Below are 26,748 nucleotides of genomic sequence, written 5' to 3' on the forward strand. Positions count from 1 at the left end.
GCTGCAATAAATAGGGATGAATGTATCTTTTCAAATTAGTGTTTTTGTTTTCTTTGGGTAAATACCCAGTAGTGGAATTACTGGATCATATGGTAGTACCATTTTTATTTCTTTGAGGAACCTCCATACCATTTCCAACAGTGGCTGCACCAATTTGCGTTCCCACCAACAGTGCAAGAGGGTTCCTTTTTTTTCCACATCCTCACCAACACTTGTTATATCTTATCTTTTTGATTCTATCCATTCTGACTGGTATAAGGTGATATCTTATTGTGGTTTTGATTTACATTTCCCTGATGATTAGTGATGCTGAACATCTTTTAATGTGTCAATTGGCCATTTCTATGTCTTCTTTGGAAAATTGTCTATTCAGGTCCTCTGTCCATTTTTAATTGGATTGTTTGCTTTTGGGTGTTGACTTGTGTAAATTCTTTATATATTTTGGATATTAACCCCTAAACAGGTATGTGATTTGTAAATATCTCACTCAGTAGGTTGCCTTGTCATTTTGTTGATAGTTTCTTTCACTGTGCAAAATGTATTTTTAAATAGATGGAAATGGGTATAGGAATGATATTTAGATTCTATTGGATACATTTAAAAGAGAAATATAATGTTATTTTAAAGTGTCAAAATTGACAACAGGTTGAAAACTACATCCACTGCAACTATGACAAAATATTTTATTTTATTATTATTATTTTTTAAGATTTTATTTATTTATTTGACAGAGAGAGACACAGCGAGAGAGGGAACACAAGCAGGGGGAGTAGGAGAGGGAGAAGCAGGCTTCCTGCTGAGCAGGGAGCCTGATGCAGGGCTCGATCCCAGGACCGTGGGATCATGACCTGAGCTGAAGGCAGACGCTTAACGACTGAGCCACCCAGGCGCCCCATGACAAAATATTTTAGACATCAGTGCAAAAATGTATGAGGATGTATGTTTATATTCAAAATTATTTTAATGGGTATGCAAGCCAAATACTTAAAGACCACTTGGTTACAAATATGAGGCATGAGGCTTAATATATTCAAGAATCAGTGCTTCTAAACCAAACACTTAAAATCAGAGCTATTTAGACTCAGCAATCGCCGAGCTAAAGTGGTTCTAGTCCTATAAGTTTCTATAATTTATGTCATGATAAAATATAGGGAAGGAGACAACAATATACCACAAAATGATAACTATTCATGATCTACTAAGTATTGACAGGAGAGGTGATAAATTATGAGTTACTTTGGTCAACATTTGGATGTTGAGGACAGACCTCTGCCTGGGAGGAGGTAGCAGGGATCTAGCCACACACAGAGTTGAAGATGGTGAGCACAAAGTTGACATAGAGGAGGCTTTCTGATTCAAATGTGGGGAATACCATAAAGAGACCCCCTTTATTAGTTGTTCTTTGATCTGGCCCTTATAGTATTATAATAAAATAACTGTAGGATGTTTTCATACTTAAAAGCCTTCCACTTGACCTTCTGTAGCCATATTGATCTTCTCAATTAGAAGAGTAGGACAGTGTTAGTTTTCTAGGGCTGCTCTAACAAATTACCGTAAGTCGGATGGCTTAAAACAAAAGAAATTTATTTTTTCACATCTCTGGAGGCCAAAAGCCCACAATCAAGATAGATGTTGCAGGGCTACCCTTCTTCTGAAGGTTGTAGGGGAAATTCTGTTCCTTACATCTTCCAGCTTTTGGTGATTTCAAATATCCCTTGCTTGTGGCCATGTCACTCCAATCTTATATCCATGGTCACATTGCCTTCTCTTTTCTGTGTCTTCTCATCTTGTGTCTCAAATTACTTTCTGTCTTTCTCCTATAAGGATACATATCACTGGATTTAGGGCATAACCACATAATCCAGGATGATCTCCTCATCTCAAGGTCTTTAATTACATTTGCAAAAACCTTTTCCCCTTTCCCCCAAAGAAGGTAACATTCTCAGGTTCCAGGAATTAGGACATGAATATATCTTTGGGGAGGCCACCATTAAACCGACTGCAGGCAGCAAATGTAAGTAACTGCTTTATGCACCTATGAATAGGTGGCCACATCTGGAGGTGAGGTTGGGCAAGAGAATCACAGAATTGGAGTGGAGCAGCTTCTAAAATGGTAGCTACGAATAGCTTAGGAAAGGCCTTTCAATAATTCTCTTTCCCCCCCTTCCCATCGTTTACTCCACCACAATACTGTGGAAAGCTGAGGAGAACAATTTAATGGCAAAAGTAGTAATAGAAGCCTAGAGTTTAGGCAGTGGTCTGAGAATTAAATGAGCTAAGCTTTGGATGCTACTAGATATGGACCTTTGGGGGATAGTTTTTTCTAAAAATAAGGAAGGAGGGCGCCTGGGTGGCTCAGTTGGTTAAGCGACTGCCTTCGGCTCAGGTCATGATCCTGGAGTCCCTGGATCGAGTCCCGCTTCGGGCTCCCTGCTCAGCAGGGAGCCTGCTTCTGCCTCTGACCCTCCCCCCTCTCATGTGCTCTCTCTCTCTCATTCTCTCTGTCTCAAATAAATAAATAAAATCTTTAAAAAATAAATAAAAATAAATAAAATAAAAATAAGGAAGGAGAGGAACCACTGTTGCTTGAGAACCCTGAGCAAACCTCACCTGGGCTATTTGGGTTGGCTTTTCTATCGGCATTGTGGGTTGGCATTGTTAGTGACCCTCATGACCTGTTTGTTTTTTGTTATTTTTTGTTTTTACTGCTAGTGTGGTAAATCAAAAGGGAAATATTTTCTTACAGGCCAAGGAGTGGTCTAGTGACTGCATTCTAGTTTGAGGTAGGTGATTCTCAGACTTTAGCATTCATCAGATTCACCTGCAGGGCTTGTTAAATCCCATATGGCTAGCTTCCACTCCCAGTTTCTGACTCAGCACTTCTAGAGTGGGACAAGGAATCTGCATTTTTAATAAGTTTCCAGGTGATACTGCTTCTGCTGGTCCAGGCCCACACTTTGAGAAACACTGGTCTAGGCTTTAAGCCTCTTTTTGGCTTCTGCAAGGAATCCTGTTTGGGTCTATATCGCTGTCCTTACTGGTGACTGGTTTAAGCTTTACAATATACATCTCCTAAGACAAGAGCAGTACTTTTAGAAACTTAATGAGTAAATCAATCACCTGAAAATCTTGTTACAACCCAGAATCCTGCCTCCGTGCCCTGAGTTCCTGATTTACTGAGTCTGAGGTGGGCCTGTGTGGGCAGAGGTCATCGAGAGGACATGACCGCCTGTTGACCCGAGAGCCGGCCCAGGCAATGAGAACGACTTCACCCCTCCCTTGTCTTAGGAATGTACTTTCCACCCACTGTTCCTACAGCTGGAGCAAGATGCCTCCTTGAGAGAGCTATGTGTTATGGAGATTATCTCGATGGTACATGTCACTGAGCCCAATTAAGCCCTCTATATAAATTCTCAAGATTGTGGCAGGCAGTTTGGAGATCTCTTTGCCTCTGGCTGGCCCCCAGGAACAGCCTCCTTCGTTAAGTTCCTGTGTTCATTAAAACCGCCAGTTACCAACCTGGATGGGCCTGCCTCTTTCTTCCGACTCTCCTTGCCCGCAGTGTACGGAGACTGGTTGCAGATTTCACCTGAGGAATCCTGGAAGTTGTAACCAACAGCTTGTGGTTCTGCTTTTCTAATAAACTTCCACACGATACCAATGCTATTGGTTTGAAGACCACACTTTCACTGGCAAGGAAATAGAAGGCATTCATCTGCCTGACCTTGTTCTTTGTGCTCAACTCTTACTGGAACCTGGAACAGAGGACATCTAAGACTGGGATGGTAAGTCCTGATTTGGCGGTATCATTTCTGGAATGTCCTTAAAATGCTCTTTGGTCTCCAGTAGGTGCTCTAAAATCTTCTCTGCTTTCCGCATTTATAGCTACCCAACCCTATCCTCTGCTTATTTTTCCTCCACTCACAATGAGTCAGAATTAAGGATTGTGTTTTATTTTATAATAATGTTAGAGGTGAAACTTGAATTAAAATATTAAAGGGCTGGGGTCCCAAGGGGGTTATATGGCTTTTTTTTTTTTTTAAAGGGACTTAAGTGAGTAAAATAATGTTCAGGCTTTCTCTGACCTGGAAGCTTCCAAGTTGTTGCTGTAGACGTTCCAGCAAACTGTTTGTCTTGCACCCCTTTAGCATACTTTCCTATAGATTGATAGGTTTTGTCTGGTAATTAGACCAGTAGGAAACAGTGGGCAGAGAGTTATAGACGGGACAAGTGGGAAACAGAAGTCTGTACTGGTGTTTCTGTTCTTTTTGTTCTTGGTGATGGTGGTTTGTTGTGATCAAAGGATTACTTTGTAAGGTCCAGCTGAGGAGCTTTCATTTGGGTTTGAGGCAGAAATTGGCTAGGAATATTATATATATATATAATTCCCTCCCCCCTTGGCCTTATTCTGAAATCCGTGGTGGGGCAGGGCAAGGATGGGTGTGGAGTGATGGCAGTGGCAAAAAAGGCTATTGGGATCTAGGATACCACTTCCCTGCTGACTCATGATCTCTTTATCTTGAATACCATTAACATTGATGACCCCTAAGGCCAATTTGTAAATGAAGCACTTTATAACTATGTAAGTACTATGCAAAAAAGTAGTAAGGGTTGGGCAGAAGAGTAAAAGAATGGGCAATAAAAACCTCACTTGAGTATCTTTGGGCTCTGGGAGTCCTCTTAAGCAGAGAGAAAGGAGAGTGTGTGTGTGTAACAGTATAATCCTAAGCGTTATGTGTGAGTGAGTATTTTTAAGCAATGTGTGTATAACAGTGTAATCCTAAGCATTGTTTGTGAGTCCTCTTAAGCAATGTGTGTGTGTAACAGTATAATCCTAAACAATGTGTGTGTGTGTGTGTGTGTATAACAATATAATCCTCAAGCTACCTCAGGACACTTACCACTGGTAAGCATTGTTATCCCCACTGACTAGGTGAGGAATATGGACATGCAGATATATTAAATAATTGTTCCAGTATCACAAAACTATAAGTTTTAGAGTTGAAATTTGAATGCAGGTCTTTCACAAACATAAGATTTCATGAGTTGACCACTTTATGAATGTTAGCAGGTATATTGATGTTATTTAGAATTTATGGTTTAGTACTTAAGAACTCCTTCATACAAAGTAATCTAGAAAACAAGGTGGCTTTTATACACATAATTAAGGGAAGGCCTTCATCTTCAGGGAAGCCCCAGGATTCGTGCAGACTGAAAAATCTCGATGAAGGGTTAACTGGGTATCAATTAAGGTATCCAGTAACTGTCCATAATGGAAAGCAGCAGAACATTTGCCTCTTGCTCTTCTGCTTTTCTGTTCTTTTTCCTTCTTGGAGTTCAGTCGGGCTGAGCGAGAAAGTGACTCTGATACAAGTTTGTTCTAAATTCCTGCTAAATCCTTTGACCCTTCCAACAGTCAGAGAATCTTTCTTTAGAGGGCAAATCCCAGATTGTGACTTACACTTAGTTCCTCTAAACCACAAATCACATTTCTGAAAAGGGTCATCAATGGGAACAGTGCAGTTCCTTCCTGGCTTCCTGCTCAGCTGCTTCGTGACCATCAGTCCCAGAGTTAACAGAATGTACACAATTTGGGGTGACTGGGAGGCATAGTCAGTTAAGTGTCCGACTCTATTTCAGCTCAGGTCGTGATCTCAGTGTCGTGGGATCAAGGCCTGTATCAGACTCTGCTCAGTGTGGAGTCTGCTTGAGATTCTCCCTCTCCCTCTGCCCCCCCCGCCCCACCGTTCCCACTCATGCTCTTCTCTCAGTCTGTCTCTGTGTAAAATCTTTTTTAAAAAATGCACACAATTTTATTTTGGATTCACTGAAACAAGGTAAAATGCAAACCGGGCCCTGCATGAAATGAATTTAAAGATCAGTTAGAAAGTATGAAAAATAACAAAATGATAATGTAAAAATTTGGTCATATGAATAATCCAGGGGTTGACATTGTATCATTTTAAAACAAGCTATTGTACTATTGCTAACATTTGAGTGCTTACTGTTGTGTCAGGCCACTGTTCTAAGATTTTTGTCTTTTCCATTTTAAGCTTTGGGTTAACTTCCAGTGATATCTTTATTTTATTTTATTTTATTTTAAGATTTTATTTATTTGAGAGAGAAAGAGAATGCGAGAACACACATGAGAGGGGCTAGGGCCAGAGGGAGAAGCAGACTCCCTGCTGAGCAGGGAGCCCGATGCGGGACTCGATCCTGGGACTCCAGGATCATGCCCTGAACCGAAGGCAGTCGCTTAACCAACTGAGCCACCCAGGTGCCCGTGATATCTTTATTTTAAAGATGGGGATAGTGAAACAGAGAGAGGGTATGTAGCTTTCTCAGGGTCATACAGGAATAGATAAATATGATACATAGATCATACAAGTTTAAAGTTCTTCTATCCACAGTCTGAGACTACATGTGGATATACACACACAGACACACATACTCACTCAAAGCCTCTAATTTTGTTTCTAAAGGGCCCAAATCAATGAACTTCTATAATATTACACTGTAGTTACTCTAGCTAGTAGTAAGGCAATATTTAGATAAACCTATAACAATGTAAGTATAGCATCTTTATCTGCAAGTAACATGGTATTGAAATATTAGTTTTTATGTCTATAAGTTTTACTGCTTTATCTTTGACAAAGTCTGAAATAATACACTTGTGACATTTTTAAAAAATTAGTCTTCCGCATTTAAAGACCACTCACAATTGTCATCTATCATTGTTCTGGAAATGTCACATTGATTTTATCCTCCTTGCAATAAATGGTAACACCCCAAAAAACAAATAATGGTCTGACACTTCAAAATCAGCTGCCAGTCTTGGGTAGAGCAAAAATGAATAAAAGGGCAATTTTACTTGAAGGACAGGGAAAAAAGAGTAAAAAAGAGAAATGCTCTGTCAGACACTGACAATATTGATAATAGGCTAAAGTAACTTATAATATTTTGTCTTTTCTATGTAAAAGATGTCATATAAGTGATAAATATAGCATGTCATATCATAGGTCTATTAAACTTTGATGATGGTAAATTTCTTGAAAATAGATTTAGATATAGAACCATAGTAAAGATTAAAAATTGCAAAATCAATGTACATGGAAAGAAGATTACTTCTAGATAACCTATTCTGGAATTCTCCTGGAGTATGTCAAATTAATGATGTATAATCAAAGATAGGGTGTCAGAATTATTTGAAATTGCATTAAAAGGTCCTAATGTGAATAAAATGAATTTGATTCCTTGCGTGTATTGAATGAATGGGGTGTATTAGAAATGGGCAGTGAACAGGGGGGGAAATCGGAGGGGGAGACGAACCATGAGAGACGATGGACTCTGAAAAACAAACTGAGGGTTCTAGAGGGGAGGGGGATGGGAGGATGGGTTAGCCTGGTGATGGGTATTGAAGAGGGCACGTTCTGCAAGGAGCACTGGGTGTTATGCACAAACAATGAATCATGGAACAGTACATCTAAAACTAATGATGTAATTTATGGTGATTAACATAACAATAAAAAATTTTAAAAAATGGGCAGTGAACAAGGAGTCCAGATTTGGATTTTATTGCTAACTCTTCTAATGATGGTTGTTCAGTTTTGTTTTTGTTTTTTGAGAGGTAACTTATCTGCAACCTTGTTTCTTCAGTTGTCAGTGGCAATAAAAATATGGGTGTCTTTACCATATTCACAAAGATTTTAATTCAATGCATATGGGATTATGGCTCAAGAACTTGTATATTATCAAATTCCCCAGATGCATTTGATAATCAGCAAGATTGGAAACCTTTGTTTTAGGGTTGCAGCTGTAGACACTGGGAGGAAGATATTAAGGGCATCATGGACTCAGACTTTCTTTCTGAGTAGATCTAAAGTTCATGTTGAATAATAGGCAAGGAAGTATGTGGAAGACCCCTCCTTTTATTTCTCCCAATAGATTCTCAACACCTGATATTTCAGAGCAGTGTGTGGTGATGGGAGGCTGAAGGTGGGGTGGTGTATAACACAGAGAGAAGGAGGTGGACTCTTTTCTTTCTCCCAGGGAGAGGACGGATTGATGTCAGGGAACCATTAATCTGCTAATAAACTATTTCTTCACTGTGTTCTCCCTATCTCACCCAAAAGAGAATTCCAAAAAAATTACAGTGGTAATTTGGGGAGGGGGGGAAGCCATATCCTTTAAGCTTCTTCCATTAAGCAAGAGCCCATTCTTCCACTCTTGAGTCTAGTCAGGCTTTCTGAAATTGCTTTAACGAATGGAATGCAACAGAATAAATGTGTGATTTTGATCCTGAGCTTCAAGAAGATTTATATTTCTTTTGGAGCCCTGCTACCACAGTGACTATTCTGGGCCAGTTTAATGGAAGATGAGAGCCCATGTGGAGCAGATTTAAGAGCTTACAGCTCATGTCCTCTCTAGATCAACCAGTCCCCTTCAACCTGGAAATTGGTTAAAACTGGAAGGGTTTAAAGAGAGCAGTTAATAGAGTTGAAGTGCTCTCGGCCTGAGTTCAAATTTGTGCGTTATCATGGAGTTCATTCATGCAATTGGATAACCTATCCCTTCAGATAATGCTGCAAGTGACAAAAAAACCTGGGTTGCCTAAACAACCGTGTGCATGCATGCACGCTTAGTAATATTCTTAAGTACTTAAAGTCACTGTATTTTCCTCTGAGTTAACAGAGTAAGTGATTTATTATAAGAATTAGATACTGTGGGGAAAAACTGGACAAGTGAAGGTCCAGGATGGAAGATAGAGAGCATCAAAGGAGTCACCAAACAACTGTTCTGAGAAGCAAAGCCACTGGAGGGACTATGGACATGAGGCTAATGGGTAAGTTTGTGGGATGCTATGCTAATACCTTTGTGGGTCTGCCCCCAAGCATCTGGAGATGGGCCTGGGACTGCTGTTGGTCAACAGGATTAAGAGGTAGATACAAAGTAAAGGTAAAAATAGCTGGAATCTGCCATGATCTCTGCAACTGGCTCTCCCCAAATCCAGCCATAATGACCTTGAGGGAGTAAGGACTACTGCTTCACTTCCACCATCCAAATTTCATGCAACTTCCTCTTTTGCCCAGCTCTAATCTGGCCCTGTGGGGGGAAGGGGTTTCTGGGAAATGTAATTCCAGCTAAACCAATTGTGATGTGGTTCAGCTACCACAGCTGATACATTATTGGGTTGAACATATGTTCAGTTCATTGAAATCCTGTTCCTGAATTTTGTTTATTTAAACTCCTACTTGGAGAACAGTTAAAAGGACTTGATCATGGGGGACACAGACCTCAGTTTTATTCTAGTACTCTACATGAGCCAAGAAGAGCAGATATTAAAGGCATGAAGTAGATCTGAAAAACTTTTTTGCCTGTGTTAGCAAAGTACCTTAGGAAGAAATGGTGTGAGAGGAATTTGCCTTAACCAGATATCCGCTCTAACTTTCTAGTTTACTTTTTATTAAACACATACAAAACACTAACAGTCTTGTTCTGTAAATTAAAAATAGTTCTGACATCATATCCTATATACTCACTTTTTTCCCCCTACATTTACCTAATTTCTGAAATGCAAAGATTTAAGTTACTTTTACAATTGGCTTTATTCTACACTGTTACATAATGACCATTACAATTAGTTAACCAATTTTTCTAGAACTCTCTCAATCTTCTGGTACCCCTTTGTAGCCAAGCCCTTCATTGCCTCCCATTTAGCTTCTGGTACCCACTGGCCAGTTCTCTGTCATTAGTTTCATCTTTTGTGACTTTCACATAAATGGAAGGAAGTGTTCCATCTTTTGTGTTTGGTTTCTTTTCAGTGAGTATAGTGCTCAAGAGATTCGGCCATGTATCAACAGTTCATTCCTTTTAATTGCTAAATAGTATTTCATTTAACAACTATGTCACATTTTCATAACCTATTCAACAGTTGATGGACATTGAGTTGTTTCCAGTTTTGACTGTTATGTCTATTGTGACACACTGATAGTTTTATTTGGACATACATTTTTGTTTCTTTTGAAAAATACCTGGGAGTAGGACCTTTGGATCCTACAAAATGTTAATTTTATGAGAATTTGCCAAGCAGTTTCCTGAAGTGACTTATAATTTTGAGCTACCACCATCTAACACACTGGGGTTCCAGTCGTTCTACAGTCTTAAAAACACTTGGTATTTTGTCTTTTTTTTTTTTTTAATCATTCTGGTAGGTGTAGGATGTACCTCACTGCAATTTTAATTTGTACTTCCTTAATGGCTAATGATAAGTATATTCAATGTATATTTGCTTTTTGTATATCTTTATAATAGTCCCTATTCAAATATTTTGCTCATATTTAAATCTGTCTTATTGAATTGTAGGGGTTAATTCATATACTCAGAATACAAGTCCTTAGTCGGATGTATATATATTTGCAAATATCTTCCGAGTTTGTGTCTTAGCTTTACATTAAGTATCTTTTGAATAACAAAACTGTGTAAGGCTGGTAATTTCCAATTTGTCTTTTTTTTCCCCCCCAAGCCAGATACTGTCAGGTCATTTGGTAGGTCTTCATAAGAAACTTAAAGGCTAATTTATGGTTTTCAGTATATATATTAGAAAAGAAGATAAACTGAATTCATAAAGTAAACATCCATCTCAAATTTATGCAAAAACAACAAATGCAAAGAAAATGAAGGAAATAATAAAAATAGAACACATGGAAAATATTATTACATTAGTCTTAACAAAGCTCAAATGTTCTTTAAATAGACTAATACAATCCATAAACTTCAGGCAAAAGTGATTAACAGGGGCAAAAGCTTAATTAACTTATTTCAGGAATGATAAAGGAAATATCACTATGGACCCTTTGGGTATCAAACAAATATAAGAAGAAATTATTAAATAAATTGATGTTAATTTGAAAATGTTGCATAGAGAAGTTACTTACCAAAGCTTACTTAGGCAGAAATAGAATGCCTAAATAGTCTTATAATTATTAAAGAAATAGAATTTATAATTGAAAATTCCATAACGAAAAAGAGCCTCTGGGTTCGGATGGCTGTATCTTTTAGTTCTACTAAACATTTAAGGCACAAATAATTCTGTTATGCCATTTCTTCCAGAAAATGGAGGGGGAGTATATTCCACAACCTATTTTAGAAAACTATTCTAACTTGATACCAAAAATTTATGGGAATTGATAAAGGAAAATTAGACCAATATTATGAATACAAATGAAAAAAAAAAATCAAATGTTAAACTGTATCTAACAATAATCTTTGCTCATTTTATATACTACCAAATTGGGTTAATCTCAAGAATGTAAGGTCAGCTTACATTTTAAAAATCAGTAAAACTTGTGATTTACAGAATTGAAGGGAAATACCAGATGGTCATGGACAGATATAGGAAAATTGATAAATTCAATATCATTTTAGCAAATTAAGCAATTCATATAGCAAACTAAGATTGGAAGAGAACTAATCTGAATTAAATGGTCCTATCTGATAAAGGATTCTATAAAAACTAACCACTAATAGAAACCATAATTAATGGAGAAAGAAAACATTCTCTGTTAAAGTGAGAATTAGATAAAGATAAAGATGCTATCATTATTTCTGTTCAACACTGTATGGATAGTCTGAGTTCTTAAACCAAAATATACATACTGTTTTGTGTTCTTTTATGTGATGGTCATTCAGGTGTGGTTACAAGAGGTGACACAGGAGAGACTCAAGAAAACAAATTTTATTATACTCACAGACCCTAGAAATATAGGAGTCAAGACATTCCAGGTAGGGTCACCTGGGAAAGCACCAGCTTCTGTCAGGGGATAGCAGGGCAGGAGCAAGGAGAGTTTCTAGGCCCTGCCCTTTATTTGGAGTTTCTATGAGAAAGGCCATGCTGGGTAGGGTAAACACTTGGATTGGCTAGTTTGAATACATTTGACAGGCTCTAAGCCATAGGGTGGTCCCTGATAGCTTGGCAACTGGTCCTGGATTGTTTAAGGCAGAGCCATATTGCCTCCAGGGAGTATGAGCCTGAGAGAGAAAGTACTGCTCTGGATTGGTTAGTTTGCATATCAGAGGCATGCTCCTGGTTGAGAATTTTGCCCTCTCTAAGAGCTGAACAGCCGCCGAAGGGGCAGTCTCACCCTCGCCAGAAAAATTAAGATGTCAAAATATGTACAGAAAATAAAAATTATTGGGGCACCTGGGTGGCTTAGTTGTTAAGCGTCTGCCTTCAGCTCAGGTCATGATCTCAGGGTCCTGGAATCGAGCCCCGCATCCGGCTCTCTGCTCAGCAGAAAGCCTGCTTCTCCCTCTCCCACTCCCCCTGCTTGTGTTCCCTCTCTTGCTGTGCCTCTGTCAATAAATAAAATCTTTAAAAAAAAAAAATAAAAATAAGACACATCGATATGTATAAGTACATAAAAATATATAGGGAAGTAAAAAGGAAAAACTCATTATTTGCAAATTACACATGTCCATATGTAGAAAGTGCAAAGGAATCTACAGAAAACTATTAGAATTAAGAATTCAACAAGTTTATTATTCAAAAATTATTGTATCTTACATAGTGGCACAAACACACAAATAACACTTAAAATAAGGCTATTTAAGATAGCTTAAGATAGCTTAAACATTTAATTTCTAGAAATCCTAACATCTTGTGCTAGACTTCTAGAGGAAACAAAAAAAAAAAAATACTGAGAAATAATCAAGATGATCTAAGAGTAACAGAAGTATTCCATTTGTATGGATTAGGAAATTCAATATTTTACAGGTGTCAATTATCCTTCATTTATAGACACTATGAAATAGTGAACAAAACCAGATCTTTTACTGTGGGATGGGATGACATTTAATAGGATGAACTTAAAATGTATATGACAAGGCAAAGTGTGAAGAATAGCCAGAGCATCCTTTTTTTTTTAAGTTTTTATTTAAATTCCAGTTAACGTACAGTATAATACTAGTTTCAGGTGTACCATATAGTAATTCAGCACTTCCGTATATCACCCCATGCTTATCTCAAGTGTACTCTTTCTTTTCCAGTGTGGGGCTTGAACTCAGTACCCTGAGATCGAGACCTGAGCTGAGATCAAGAGTCAGATGCTTAACTGACTGAGCCACCCAGGTGCTCCACGACAAGTGTACTCCTCATTCCCATCCCCTATTTAACCCATGCCCCCACCTACTTCTCTTCAGGTAACCATCAGTTTGTACTCTACAGTTAAGAGTCTGTTTCTTGGTCTATCTTTCTCTGCTCATTTGTTCTACATCTTAAATTCCATATATGTGTGAAATCATATGATATTTGTCTTCCTCTGACTGATTTTGCTTAGCATAATACTCTCTAGTTCCATCTATGTCATTGCAAGTGGCAAGATTTCATTCTTTTTTATGGCTGAGTAATATTCCGTATATATATATATGGTCACATCTTTATCCATTCATCAAGCTGTTTTGACACGGGCTGTTTTCATAATTTAACTATTGTAGATAATGCTCCTATAAACATTGGGGTGCATGTATCTCTTTGAATTAGTATTTTTGTATTATTTGGGTAAATACCTAGTTGTGTGATTGCTGGATTGTAGGGTAGTTCTATTTTTAACTTTTTGAGGAACCTCCATACTGTTTTCTAGAGTGGCTACACCACTTTGCATTACCACCAACAGTACAGGAGGGTTCCCCTTTCTCTATATCCTCACCAACACTTCTTTCTTGTGTTGTTGATTTTACCTATTCTGCCAGGTGTAAGGTGATATTTCATTGTAGTTTTGATATGCATTTTTCTGATAAGTGATATTGAGAATCTTTTCATTTGTCTGTTGGCCATCTGTATATCTTCTTTGGAGAAATGTCTATTTGTGTCTTCTGCCAAAGCATTCTTGAAGAAGAAACAAGGTGGTTGGACTTACACTACCAGAAAGTATATCTTATTATAAACCTGCAGTGGTTGAGACAGTATGATAATTGCTCAAAGGTAATTAAATAGACAGAAAGAAAGAAAAAAAAAAAAAAGCCTGGAGTGACATACCTATCCATTGTAGACATTTGACACTGATTAATGACAAGTGTAATAGTAAGGAGTTTTGGCTATGATTCTAGTTATAGAATATCGCCAAACAAACAAAAGTAATCTGTATTATTTAGAAATGTATAATTATTTGGTAAAAGTACAAATAAAAGCAAGTGATTTGATGTTTTATAATGGCTCCTTTCCAAGGATAGGAAGTGTTGGGGAGGGACATTAAGGAGGCCTCTTGGTACAGAGAATAGTCCTTTTGTTCAGGGTGATGGTTAAGTGTGGTAACTTTTTTAAAACCTCAATTTCTATATTAATGTTTCATGAAACTTTCCATATGTAAATAATTATTGTATGAATTACGAAGTTTGCACACAAAACCAAAACGCAGGAGGCTTTAAGTTCAGAAACAACCATTATTGTACTTTCAACTCCTCTCCATTTTGCCTGTATGTCCTTAGACAATTGATTAATCACCTCTAATACTTAAGTATCTTATTCTGTGAAATGGTGGTAACAACATCTGTTTGCATTGTTAAGAGGATCCAAGACGCATAGCTCCAGAGGGATGGTTGTAGCTAACAGTTATTGAATGTTTGTGATTGGCAGACTGTCCAAATACATTACATGTCTTTACTTTTTAATCATCACATTTAGCTTTTCAGGTAGGTTATTACAGAATTTCCCTTTAATTATGACCCATTCATTCACAGTGTAAATTCTGTGAGGGTTGAGATCCATCTATCTTGTTTCCTATTAAGTGCAGTACCTGGATGGACATGTTTAAATTCTGACCTCACGGTAAGCTTATAACCAGTGACAGACATGGGTCACCATAAACTATCTGCCCAGGCTTACCATTTGTTTGTTCAAGATAGAGCAATTATACTTTAATTGAAAGAAGAAGGATTCTCTAGGAATGGCATAAGATGAATGTAGTTTTAGTCTTACCACCTCATAAATTCCTCTAACGAGGGACACAGATTTTTGTTGTTGTTGGAATGAAATCCTAAATAGAGTGAGTTCTTGTAAAGTTTGAAAGTTGAACTTGTGTCCACATCTTGAGAAAGGGATTGAAAATATTCTATAGGAGGCAAGGAAAATATTTTGCTTTTTAGAAGGTTGAGAGAAGAAAGGGGAGAGATTCTAGGGAGAGAAGAGAGAGAGGGAAAAGAGAAGAGAATCTGCAACTTTGCAATACTTACTGAAGCACACCAAATTCTTAGTGTAGGGACTTTACATTTTCGCTGGAACCATTTGAAGAGCTGTTCTGTGCACTCCTGCCAGGAGGCAGAACAGCGTGTGAATGTAGAAGCAAGAGACGGAGCCCACTTTGAGAAAGCAAAAGTTCCCCAAATCGTGGCTATCTAAGGGGAGGGGTTGGTCTGGTCCTCATGATGGAATTAGGAGCCAGAACTAAGATCACCAAGTTGTCAAGTGACAGGGAGCCTGAACTCAAGACTGGGTTTTAAAAAAATAGAAGCAAAAGGCTAGTTATAAGATTACAGTGTGCGGGGTAATCCAAAGTCTTCATGGAGAAAGTGGGCAAGAATATCCTCCTTTATGTAGAAAATGCTTAAAAATATTGAGCTTACTTGCAAATGCAAAGGTTGATGGCTTTCATCCTAAACCTAAAAATAAGCCTTCTGCAATCCTTATTTTCTCTGTAATAGGCCCTAGAAAGTGACAGAAGGAAGAATGCAGGATGCAGAACCCACATGCCCCATTCTGCAGCCCTAAGACTTTCCTTGGAGGTCACACACAGCACTTAGCTTGGAGCTCCCAGGATTATTGATGGCAGCAGCCAGCAGAATAAAAATTCCATAGGTAGGCAGTAAATATTTGAAAAGACCTTTCAGTTTGGGGAATGGTTTATATTGTTGCTTAAAAATGTAGTTTGAGAGCCATGGGAGCCTACGACTGGGTGCAGCATGTTTTACAAATGATACCCATTTATCCTGAGCGAGAAACATTCCACCCTGTAAATGTCAGTTTCACAGTGACCAGATATGATGAATGAGTCCTCTGGCTCCTATTAATATGGAGGTCACACATTTAGAAAAAAATTAGAGACCATTGCAAAATTAATCCTCCCTCTCAGTATGGCTAAAATGATAGGAAAGGAAATGGGGAGAGCAAGTTTGCAAAAATATGAAACATCAAGTTTCTTTCTGAACGTCTCTGTGAGCCTCCAACTTCATAAAGGAATTATCTTAATCACATTGGAAAAAAAAATGAGAGGGCTTGAAATACGATCTCAGATGGAAACTCCGACACAGGGAAGTATAGCATAAATTTCTAGGCACTCAAGCTTGGGATATTGCAGGCATGATTCCATAGCTCAACCCCTGAAAGGAATAATAATTACTATTTGGCTATTTGTCAAGGTGAGGGTTCCACTGGAAGGAACGTCTTATTCAATTTGGGAGCTGAAATTACACAACTGGTGAGATATTAAATAACAGCACAAAGCTGAAAAGAGAAAGAAGGCAAGCGAGTAGCTGAATTGTAAGTGAGGAATAAGTAGATATAAAGTGTGAGGAGGGCCTAAAGGAGGGGGGGGTTGGCTTCCCCAATGCTAATTTTGAGCTTAATCTGATTATATTTAAATTCACATGATTTTTGATAATTCATTTATGTGTCTGTTAATGACAAATGATGTCACTTTGCAATTAGCAGGTGTGGTAAATTGATTAATCAACCAAGAGATATTTATTAAAAGTCTAATACATGAAGGCAGTGCCAAGTGTTGTAGAGGATACAAGTATAAATTATAGTACTTGTAATTTACTTGAATAAGACCATATACACAAAATCTACAATATAAGACAAAATGGCATATCACAAATGGTAATTTATATGCCAAAGAATTTCAGAGAGGAAACTGTTTACCCTTCTAGGGAGAAATTACTGGAGGTGTAGGTGAGGATGGGACACAGATATTTGCTGCACATTCGTGCTTTGAAGATCAGCTTGTGTTCCTTGTGTGGACATACATTCAACAAATATGCGTAATATGTCAACATATACATATCAACAAATATGCATAACATTTTAAGAAGGGAATTAATTAGGTATTGAACACCTAAAGCAGGTTGAGTTGCTACTGTTTCATTTTTATTTCAAGTTAGGCAAAGCCTATTCCATTGCTTGATTTGAATGAGTGAGTCAGGAATATCAGCTCCTGCCTTTAGACAAGAATCCTCCTGTTCCCCGGAGAAAAATTGCTCTTATGTATCATGGCATGATCCTTGGTGCCCTGGCTTTAAATACAGCCCTGCAGTAAACTAAAAAAATGGACAATTTGCAGCAAATACATGTTAAATATTAGATTGTTTTCTTTGAAAATTGGTGTGTGAATGTTGGGGGTTACTGTTTAATCTCTGGTGTACTTAAAGAAAAGACTGGCTTATATATGAGTTATGGCAAAAATATTTAGTAGGCATCACCGTGTTTTATGAAGGAAGCCCCTGAAGCCCCTGATAGGGGTTAGAGCAAGGACAGGCACTTTTTCTTGATAAAGGTATTAAGGTATCCATTATAACTTCCTGACCATCAAATTACTCTCTGTTTGTCATACTGTTTTAAATTTACATGGTACCAGGGCCTTAAATGTCAGGATTCCTGTTATAACTTAGACTCTAGTGTCTTTAATTAATACTTCATGTTCCTGTTATGGTTATTTAGAATTTGCTGAAATCCCTAGAGCCGTAAATTTCTTTTACAGGTCTTTGCGGTATGAACTTTAACAAAACAGCTATAAAGGGGTAATAGGCAAAGGCGGTATATCAGAGTTGCAGTGGCAAGATGGGAGGAAGGAAGCAATATTTTGCAAACAGATTAAAAGATTTTGTTTTTGTCGAGGGGTTTGGGACTGGAACAAATTGGACATAAAACTTAGGCAAGAAAGCCTGAGCTCCTTTAATGTTTTGCATAGGTGTAAGTTGCCACTTTTCACAAGATAGACAATTTCATTTAAATCTTGTTAAGCTCAAATTGGTTTAATTCAAATGAACACATTTTCTTTGAATGCCTACTGTGTGTCTAGTATTTGTCTTGCTGCTATGGGAATTACACAGAAAGGGAAAGTCAAGCTCCTGTCTCATTAATCTTCAAAAACTAGTTTTGGAGGCAAGGTTAGCATATATGAAGCAATTACAGACCATTACCAGACAGAACATAAATCTGCCAAAGTGCAGAGAGTAGTCTGTGAATTTTGAGTGCTACTGCATCTCACGGGAAAAGATCAGTGGGAACTAGAATTACCATGGGATCCACCATAAAGTAGGAAACATGAAGTGTTTCTTATAAAATGGATGGCCATTGGAATGTGGAGACACAGGGGAAGGCCGTTCCAGAGGCGAGAACAGAACAAGGAAATTCACAGCAGCAAAATAAAAAAGACTGCATTGAATTGTGAATAAGAACATGCTTTTAGATTTGGAAAGATGTTGTTTTGAATTACTATATTATCTTGCTTAAGGAAGAGAAGACTAGTTGGACAGAAATGTAGTGTTTGAGATTTGAAGCATGTGTATTTTAGGTATTTCAAGAAAAGTTTAAAATAATTGAAAAAGGAATTAAAATCTCCTTTGAGGAATACTATAAATATAAGTTGCTTATGGAAGGTTGGACAACAGATTGATATGGTAAAGTATTTTTTTAATTGCATGACCAGTCTTCTTTAAACTTCTGATAGCTCTCCATTACCTAGAAGAACGAGAAAGATGAAAAAGAGAGGGGGAGGAGGAGGGAATGGGAATCCATATTTATTTTGAACATCAAAAACCTGCAATAAGGGTAAAAAGAAAAATAAAAAAAACTTTTAAATTACTTCCTAAGATAGATGCACAGAGCTTTGCTGGTCATTGGCCTTGATTCTTTTCTGTCCAGGAATGTTAAGCACAATGGTAGTAAAGAGACAACCTATGACAAAGGATGTTCAGCATATCAAATATTTGGGAGATCACTGCTTCCATATTCCATAATAAGTGCCAATTATCTGATGCATTACAATTGATTCTTGATTGAGCTATACTATATAGTCTTGTACGTATGATAGTGAAGTTCAATTTATTCATTCTATAATACTTGTTAAATGTTCTATCGTTTAAATCAGGACAAGCTAGGTTGTGCTACAGAACAACTAGCCAGAAAACCATACTGCCTTAAAACACCGCATATTTCCCCAAGCTCCATACCCATTCTAGGTCACAAGTGTTCTGTTCAAGGGGCCTCATTCAGGAAATAACACAGACTGAGACTGTCCAGTCTGGAAGGACTTTGGTTTCTGTGGCAGGGAAAGGAAACCTGGCAGAGGGCACACAATCTCTTAAATGGCTTTTTCCCCCCTTAAAGTGGCAGCTTCAGTCAGATGGCCATGACTAACTTGAAGCTTGATGGGGGTGGGGGTGGGGGGGGTAGTGCAACACTACATGGGGTAGAAGAGAAAAGAACTAGAAATATAAACACTGAGTCTACCAATTAGTGCTGAGACATCAAAAGAGGGTACACAAAAACCTCTGACCTGATAGTGCTCCCATATTTATTGGGTGTTTCACTGTAAAAAAAAAAAACAAAAAACATATAACATCAGATAGTGGTAAATGGACATAGAGAAAAAAAATTAGGAAAATAAGCAATAGAACAATGGGGAATGGGAATGACTTTATTATGGTAGTTGAGAACTCTCTGTGGTGTTGAAGAGAGACCTGAGAACTAAATGATTAAGAGTCAGCTACGCAAAAATTCTACCAAAATAGCACTTTAGGTATGGGAAATGTTGAGGAAGTCCCAAATTACGAATGAGATGACAGAAGGCTTCGTAAGGCAAATATATTTTTATTTTATTGTATTTGCACAGTTTGCATCTGGAAATGTTGAGATCTGATTTACATTTTGAGGGGCACATTTGACTGTTAGATGGTATAATTGCTGGTTGTCAGAAAAGAACAAAGAAAACAACAATAAAACACAGGATCTGGAACAAGGCTTTGGAAAAGTCAGTAGTGAGAAGAGATGGATTAGAGATACAGGGTATGCAAGGTGCATTTATTTCCTGAGTGAAAAGAAGGAATTATTTTTACTCTCAGGTCCTGGATCTGAGCTACTGGCTGGAAGATAGTCTAATTTACTAAGAAGGGTAGAACTGAAGAAGAACCATGTTTAGAGACAATGTTTAGGTCATGTGGTGGTAGAACGTCAGTTTATGGGTTTTATTTTGGACATATTAAACTGTGAAAATTGTTTGACATCCGAGTGGACTTGGGGAATAACAATTTGAAGTTGAAGAAAAAATACTAAAGGTGAACATTGGAATCTAGAGTCAATGATATATTCTTTTTTTTTTTTTTTTAATTTTATTTATTTATTTGACAGAGAGAGACACAGCGACAGAGGGAACACAAGCAGAGGGAATGGGGGAGGGAGAAGCAGGCTTCCTGCGGAGCAGGGAGCCCGATGCGGGGCTTGATCCCAGGACCCCGGGATCATGACCTGAGCCGAAGGCAGACGCTTAACGACTGAGCCACCCAGGCGCCCCAATGATATATTCTTTTTTAAGAATGAAAATAATCTTAAGAATAGAGTCAAGGAGAGGGACAACTTCTGTTTCCAGTAATAATGTACTAGGGAAAAAGCATCATCCAGGCAGGATACAAAGAAATCAAATAGTAAGATGGTGAATTTAAAATCAAATGCAGCGGTTCTCAGCTGGGAACAGTTTTGCCCTCAAGGGTACATCTGACAATGTTTGCAACCATTTTTAATTGTCACAACTGAGGGCTATGTGCCACTGGCATCTAGTGATCTAATAAATAGAGGCCAAGTATGCTGATAAACATCTTAAAATATGCATTAACAGTCCTCCACAAAAATAATATGGCCCAATATGTCAGTAGTACTGAGTTTGAGAAACCTTGTCATTTCTCTCTGGCTGATTTCACGATTATTTTTTTCTTGTCTCTAGTTTTCAGAAGTTTGATCCTACTCTTTTAAGTTTATCTTGTCCAGTATTTCTCAGCATCTTAAATTTGCATAGTTATGTATTTCGCCAAATTTGGAAAGCTTTAGACATTAGTTCAAATACTTTTTCAGTACTACATTTTTTTCCTTCCTTTCTGGGACTCCGATGATATGAATGTTATGAATTTTTTCAAGTGCAGCAAAAAATCTGAGACTTACTAAAATTCTTTCCATTGCTCAAATTGGATAATCTCCTTTAATTTGTTGTCTCAATTCTACAATTTAGCCTATCCAATGAGATTTTTTGCATTTATATTTTTTAGTTCTAGAATTTTCATTTAGTACTTTTTATGTTCCGTTATTTTCGAGACTTCCTATTTTTTCTGCAAGAGTCTTTATCATTACTTGTTGGAGTGTTTTTATGAAAGTTTAAATATCCTTGTCTATTAGTGTCATCTGAATGTTATTGTCTGACTGTTGTTTTCCTGTTGGAGTTGAGATTGTCCTGATTCTTGGTATGACCAGTAACTTTACTCGGTATGCTCAACATTTTGAGTATTATAAGACTCTGGTTCATATTAACTCTTGTATTTTAGCAGATACTCAACTTGTTTAGGTTCACAATTTACATCCTAGCTCATTTTAATCGGATATGAGTCAAATTAAAACTTAATATATAGCAATATTAATAATTATAGATATAATAGACAAAATCAGTAAAATGTTGATCTTTCAAAACAATAAATGAAAAATCCCTTAGTATATCTGATCAAGAAAAGGAAGATGATACAGAACAGATTACCAGTAGCACACAGATGAAAAAAGGAGACCTGATTGCAGATCCTTCAGATATTAGAAAGGTAATAGGATGTTATGAACAACAGTGTATTTGAAAATTTAGATGAAATTTCCTGGAAGAAAATGGAAAAAAGACATGGAGGTTTGTATAACTATTGAAGAAATAATATGTATAATTAAACTGTCTTATCATTTAGATGGCTTCACCAGTAAATTTAGCTGAACACATACAGAAGAAATAACTATTCCTACACAAACTATTCTAAACAATTGAAAAAAGAAAATGATCACTAACTTAGTTGTTTCCAAAAACTTAGATTCCAAAATCTGACAGTGGTATTTTTCTTCTAAAAAACCAATTACTGGGGCGCCTGGGTGGCTCAGTTGGTTAAGCGACTGCCTTCGGCTCAGGTCATGATCCTGGAGTCCCGGGATCGAGTCCCACATCGGGCTCCCTGCTCAGCAGGGAGCCTGCTTCTGCCTCTGACCCTCCCCCCTCTCATGTGCTCTCTCTCTCTCATTCTCTCTGTCTCAAATAAATAAATAAAATCTTTAAAAAAAAAAAAAAACAAAAACCAATTACTGGGCAGTTTGCCTCAAACATTTTAAAAATTCTTAAATTTTAACATCATGAATCCACACTGTATATAAAGTTTAAACCAATATATCTAAGTTGAGTTTGCTTTTAGAGTACAAGAGTAATTTGAAATTCAACAGATTTACTATTTATAGTTCACATTAACAGATAAAGGGGAAGATTCATAGACTTCAAAATATTCAGAAATTACATTTGGTAAAATTCAGCATCATTTAGTGGTCAGATTCTTCGCAAATTAGTAATAGAAGGGATCTTCCTTACTCTGACTTTAAAAAAAAAAAAAAAACACACACACACAGTACACATATCTCATGATGAGATTTTGAAAACATCTGAAAGTAGAAAGTACTTTAATTCAATGTTTTGCTTGTGATCCTAACTACTGACACAATACATAGAAGAAAAAAAACATATGTAACTTGAAATGAATAAAACTTTCAGGTTTTTATTTTTTATTTTTTTATTTTTATTTTTTTTTTAAAGATTTTATTTATTTATTTGACAGAGAGAGACATAGTGAGAGCAGGAACACTAGCAGGGGGGAGTAGGAGAGGGAGAAGCAGGCTTCCCGCGGAGCAGGGAGCCCGATATGGGACTCGATCCCAGGACCCTGGGATCATGACCTGAGCCGAAGGCAGATGCTTAACGACTGAGCCACCCAGGCACCCAAAACTTTCAGGTTTTTAGATGATATAATTATAACCCATCTAAAAAATATACACATAATTAGAATTAATCTAATTATTATAATCAATAAAATTACAATATATTAAATACTTCTAATTAATGCAAGTTCAGCAAGGTAACCAGATAGAAGGTGTGGTAGGTGAAATTTTAATGATGCCCTTCTAAGGTTCTTGTCTCCTGACTATTCAGGGTTCTATTCTGAAGGAATTTTGTAGATGGCATTAAGGTTATTAATCAGTTAACCTTAAAATAGAGTGGTTATCCTGTGTTACCTGGTTGGGACCAATTTAATCACATGAGCCTAGAGCCTTTAAAAGAAGACTAGGAAGGCAGCGGGAAAGTAAGTCAGAGATGCAACAGAGAGGGAGACAGAGATGAGGCAGAACGAAAGGGAGGTCATAAACATTTGAAGCATGAGAAGGGCTTGACCTGCCATTGTTGGCTTTCAAGATTAAGTAATGGGCCCATGAGCAAGGACTGTGGGTATCCTGTAGAAGTGGAGAATAATCCCTGGATGAAAGCCAATAAGGAAGTGGGGGATGTCAATCTGTAGCTCTATAGAATTGAATTCTGTCAACCACTTGAATGAGTTTGGGAGATAAATTTATCTTCCGAGTCTCTAGAAAGAGATCCAACTAAGCCCTGCTGTGCCCAGACTTGTGACTAAACTGAGATAATGAAGAGGTGGTCTTTTGAGTCACTCAGTTTGTATAATTTGTTGCAATAGTAATAGAAAATGAATGTGTAGGTTGAATATCTAAAAATAAACTGCCTTTCTGTATATCAACAACAAACAGAGAAATTTAAAAATATTTACAATGGGGTGCCTGGGTGGCTCAGTGGGTTAAGTGTCTGCCTTTGGCTCAAGTGATGGTCCCAGGGTCCTGGGATCAAGCCCTGCTTTGGGCTCCCTGCTCAGCGGGGAGTCTGCTTCTCCCTCTCCCCGCCTTCCACTTGTGCTGTCTCTCACTATCTCTCTCTCTCAAATAAAATCTTTTAAAAAATATTTACAATGGCATAAAAATACACAGGGAAGAAAGTTAAACATGTGAAGACTTCTAGAAGGGAAATTACACTTTATTTAGGAAAATTTAAAGGTTCTAAATAGATAGAAGGTTTCCTGTTCATGGACTGGAAGACCAACATTTTAAAGTCAATACTGATCTGTATATTTAATGCAGTCCCAACCAAAACCTGTTTTAGTAATTGATAATGATTATAAAATTTACATAGAAATGCAAACAGCCAAGGATAGCAAAGCCAAATTGAAGATGAAATAGCTGGGATGACTATCAGTTATCAAGTCTTACTACAAAAGTTAGAGTAACTAAAAGATAGTGTCCTATTGGAACAAAGATACACAAGCAAACCAGTAGAACAAAATTGCAAGTCTAGAAACTCACCTGTGTATATAGGGGTACTTGATTTACATCAAAGTTGCCATTGCAAAATAGTGGGAAAATACTGCCTGTCAATGTATACAGGCCATCCATAATGAAGAACAATTGAAACTTGATTCCTATCAAGTTTGTGTGGTAATACAAACAAAAATCAACTTCAGATAAAAATCCTAAATATTAAAGACAAGGCAATATAGTTTCTGGAGGTTAATATAGGCAGATATCTTTATGACCTAAGGACAGAAATAAAGGGGCAAAGCTTTTGAACAAGCACTTCACAAAAGAAATATTCAAAAGCAAACAGGTGAAAATTATACAACCTTCTTACTGCAAATTAAAGCTACAATGAAACACGCTCTGCATCCATCAGAAAGGCTAAAATTACCACTACCGGTGATAGGAAGAATGTGTTAGGATGTGATTAGAACTCTCCTAGGTTGCTGGTGGAGAGGTAAACTAGTACACTAGAATTCTGTTTGGCATCATCTAATGACCCAGCACTTCCACACATCTGTACGCAAATAGGCACGTACAAGAATGCTTATAGCCCGTATTTATAATATCAGACACTCAGATTGCTTATAGTTTATCGGCAGTAGAATGGGTAAATAAATGTTAGTAATAAAAATAAATACTACAGAGTAGTGAGAATAAACAAACTGCTACTGTATATACACATGTGTGCACACACCAAACCAGATGGCTCTTATGAACATCATATTGACCAAAAGAAGCCAGATACAAAATTATATATTTATTAATGATTATATAATTTAAAAATTATTTTTTAGGCGTGGCTGGGTGGCTCAGTTGGTTGTCTGACTTTGGCTCAGGTTATGATCTTGGGGTTCTAGGATTGAGCCCAGAGTCATCTTGTCCTTCTCCTCCTCCCTTTGCCCCTCCCTTCTGCCCCTCCCCCTGCTTGTGCTCTCTGTCTCTCTTCTCAAATAAAATCTTTTAAAAAATGTATTTTTTAAATAGGGAAGATACTGAAGTTAAAAGTCATACAAAAGGATGAATTAGGAGAGATTATTAGAATGGCTTGTGGGGTCTGGTAGTGTTCCATTTCTTGGCCTGGGGGGTGATTTCATAATCATTCATGTATATATACTTGTTTTTCTGCATTTTCCCATTATCTATTTTATTCTTTAATATAAATGTATTGGGAGAAATGGGGAGGGTAGGACAATAAAGAAGAAGAATATATTTAGGATAGATAGTACATTTGGATTCAAACAAAAGAGGGCATCCAACAAAAGAAATACAGGTGAAGAGGTGAATAAATGGAATGGGCAATGACATAAAATCTGGAGAAGAATGTATTTCAGGAAAGAAATGGAGTTCAGCTCTGTCAGATGGAAAGGAAAATTAACTTTTGAATTTGCGAAATTAAAAGCCTTTTCAGGGAGCTGTAGAGATTAAACTCTGATTAGATAGAATGGAGGGAAGTAAAGGTGAGAAATTAGACACTGAGCCACCCTCATGAACAGTTTTACCACTAAAGTGGTTGGGTAATAAATGGGGTTGCAATCAGAGGGTAGAATAAATAAGATTTTATATATATAAAATGAGGGTTAAGGAACATTTATACACTGATAATAATCATCTAATGGAATGAAACAAATGCTGATTTTAGAGAAGCATTCTGGAAGAGGTGAAAGTATGGGATAGAGAGTACACATAAGGAGTTGTCCTTAGACCGAAGAGAGGTAAATCTTCCATTACAGAAGGGCAGATTATGAGGCTCTAGATTCAAATACGGGACATATTTTCTAGCGAGAAAATTAGTTACTTCTCAACTACCATCTATATTCTGAATGAAATATGAGATGTGGTCAGCAAATGAGCTAGAGGAGGAAGGAAGATCAAGGGTCTGAAGAGAAAGGAACTAGTATGAAATAATCACTTTGTAATGTGAGCAAATGCATGTTCTTGGGAGATTTATTAGGATTGTCTTGACTGTATTGAATGGCCATTTGAGATTTGTGGCCATCCTGGAGTCTATTTGATTAACGAATCTAAGAAATTGTTCAAGGACTAGAAACATGGAAAATTAATGGTGAATGACTGAGATTATTAATTGTGGTTTTAAATGCTTGAATAAAATGAATATATGGAAATTATTTAATTACTATTCAGTTGCTATGTTTTATGTGGGCCAACAGAGCCCTAAGTGAAGTTTCAGTCTGAATTACCTTGTTTTTAGTCTCAAGATTATGGTAAGGGCATATTAATAACTTATCCATTTGTATGTTCACTGGAGTATTTATTGAATTATTATA

At 37.2% G+C, this 26,748-nt stretch overlaps 1 long non-coding RNA gene across 1 annotated transcript in view; it reads left to right on the forward strand.

Moving 5' to 3' along the window:
* Positions 1-3,413: 3,413 nt before the first annotated feature.
* LOC115937077 (uncharacterized) overlaps positions 3,414-26,748 on the forward strand; it is a 438,465-nt gene continuing 415,130 nt past the window's right edge. Inside the window, exon 1 of the long non-coding RNA XR_014139484.1 lies at positions 3,414-3,785. This is a non-coding gene — a long non-coding RNA (uncharacterized LOC115937077). The remainder of the gene's footprint in view (positions 3,786-26,748) is intronic.

Source organism: Leptonychotes weddellii, chromosome 13 (genome assembly GCF_054177405.1).
Source record: "Leptonychotes weddellii isolate Sample4059 chromosome 13, ASM5417740v2, whole genome shotgun sequence".
Classification (NCBI taxonomy): Eukaryota; Metazoa; Chordata; class Mammalia; order Carnivora; family Phocidae; genus Leptonychotes; species Leptonychotes weddellii.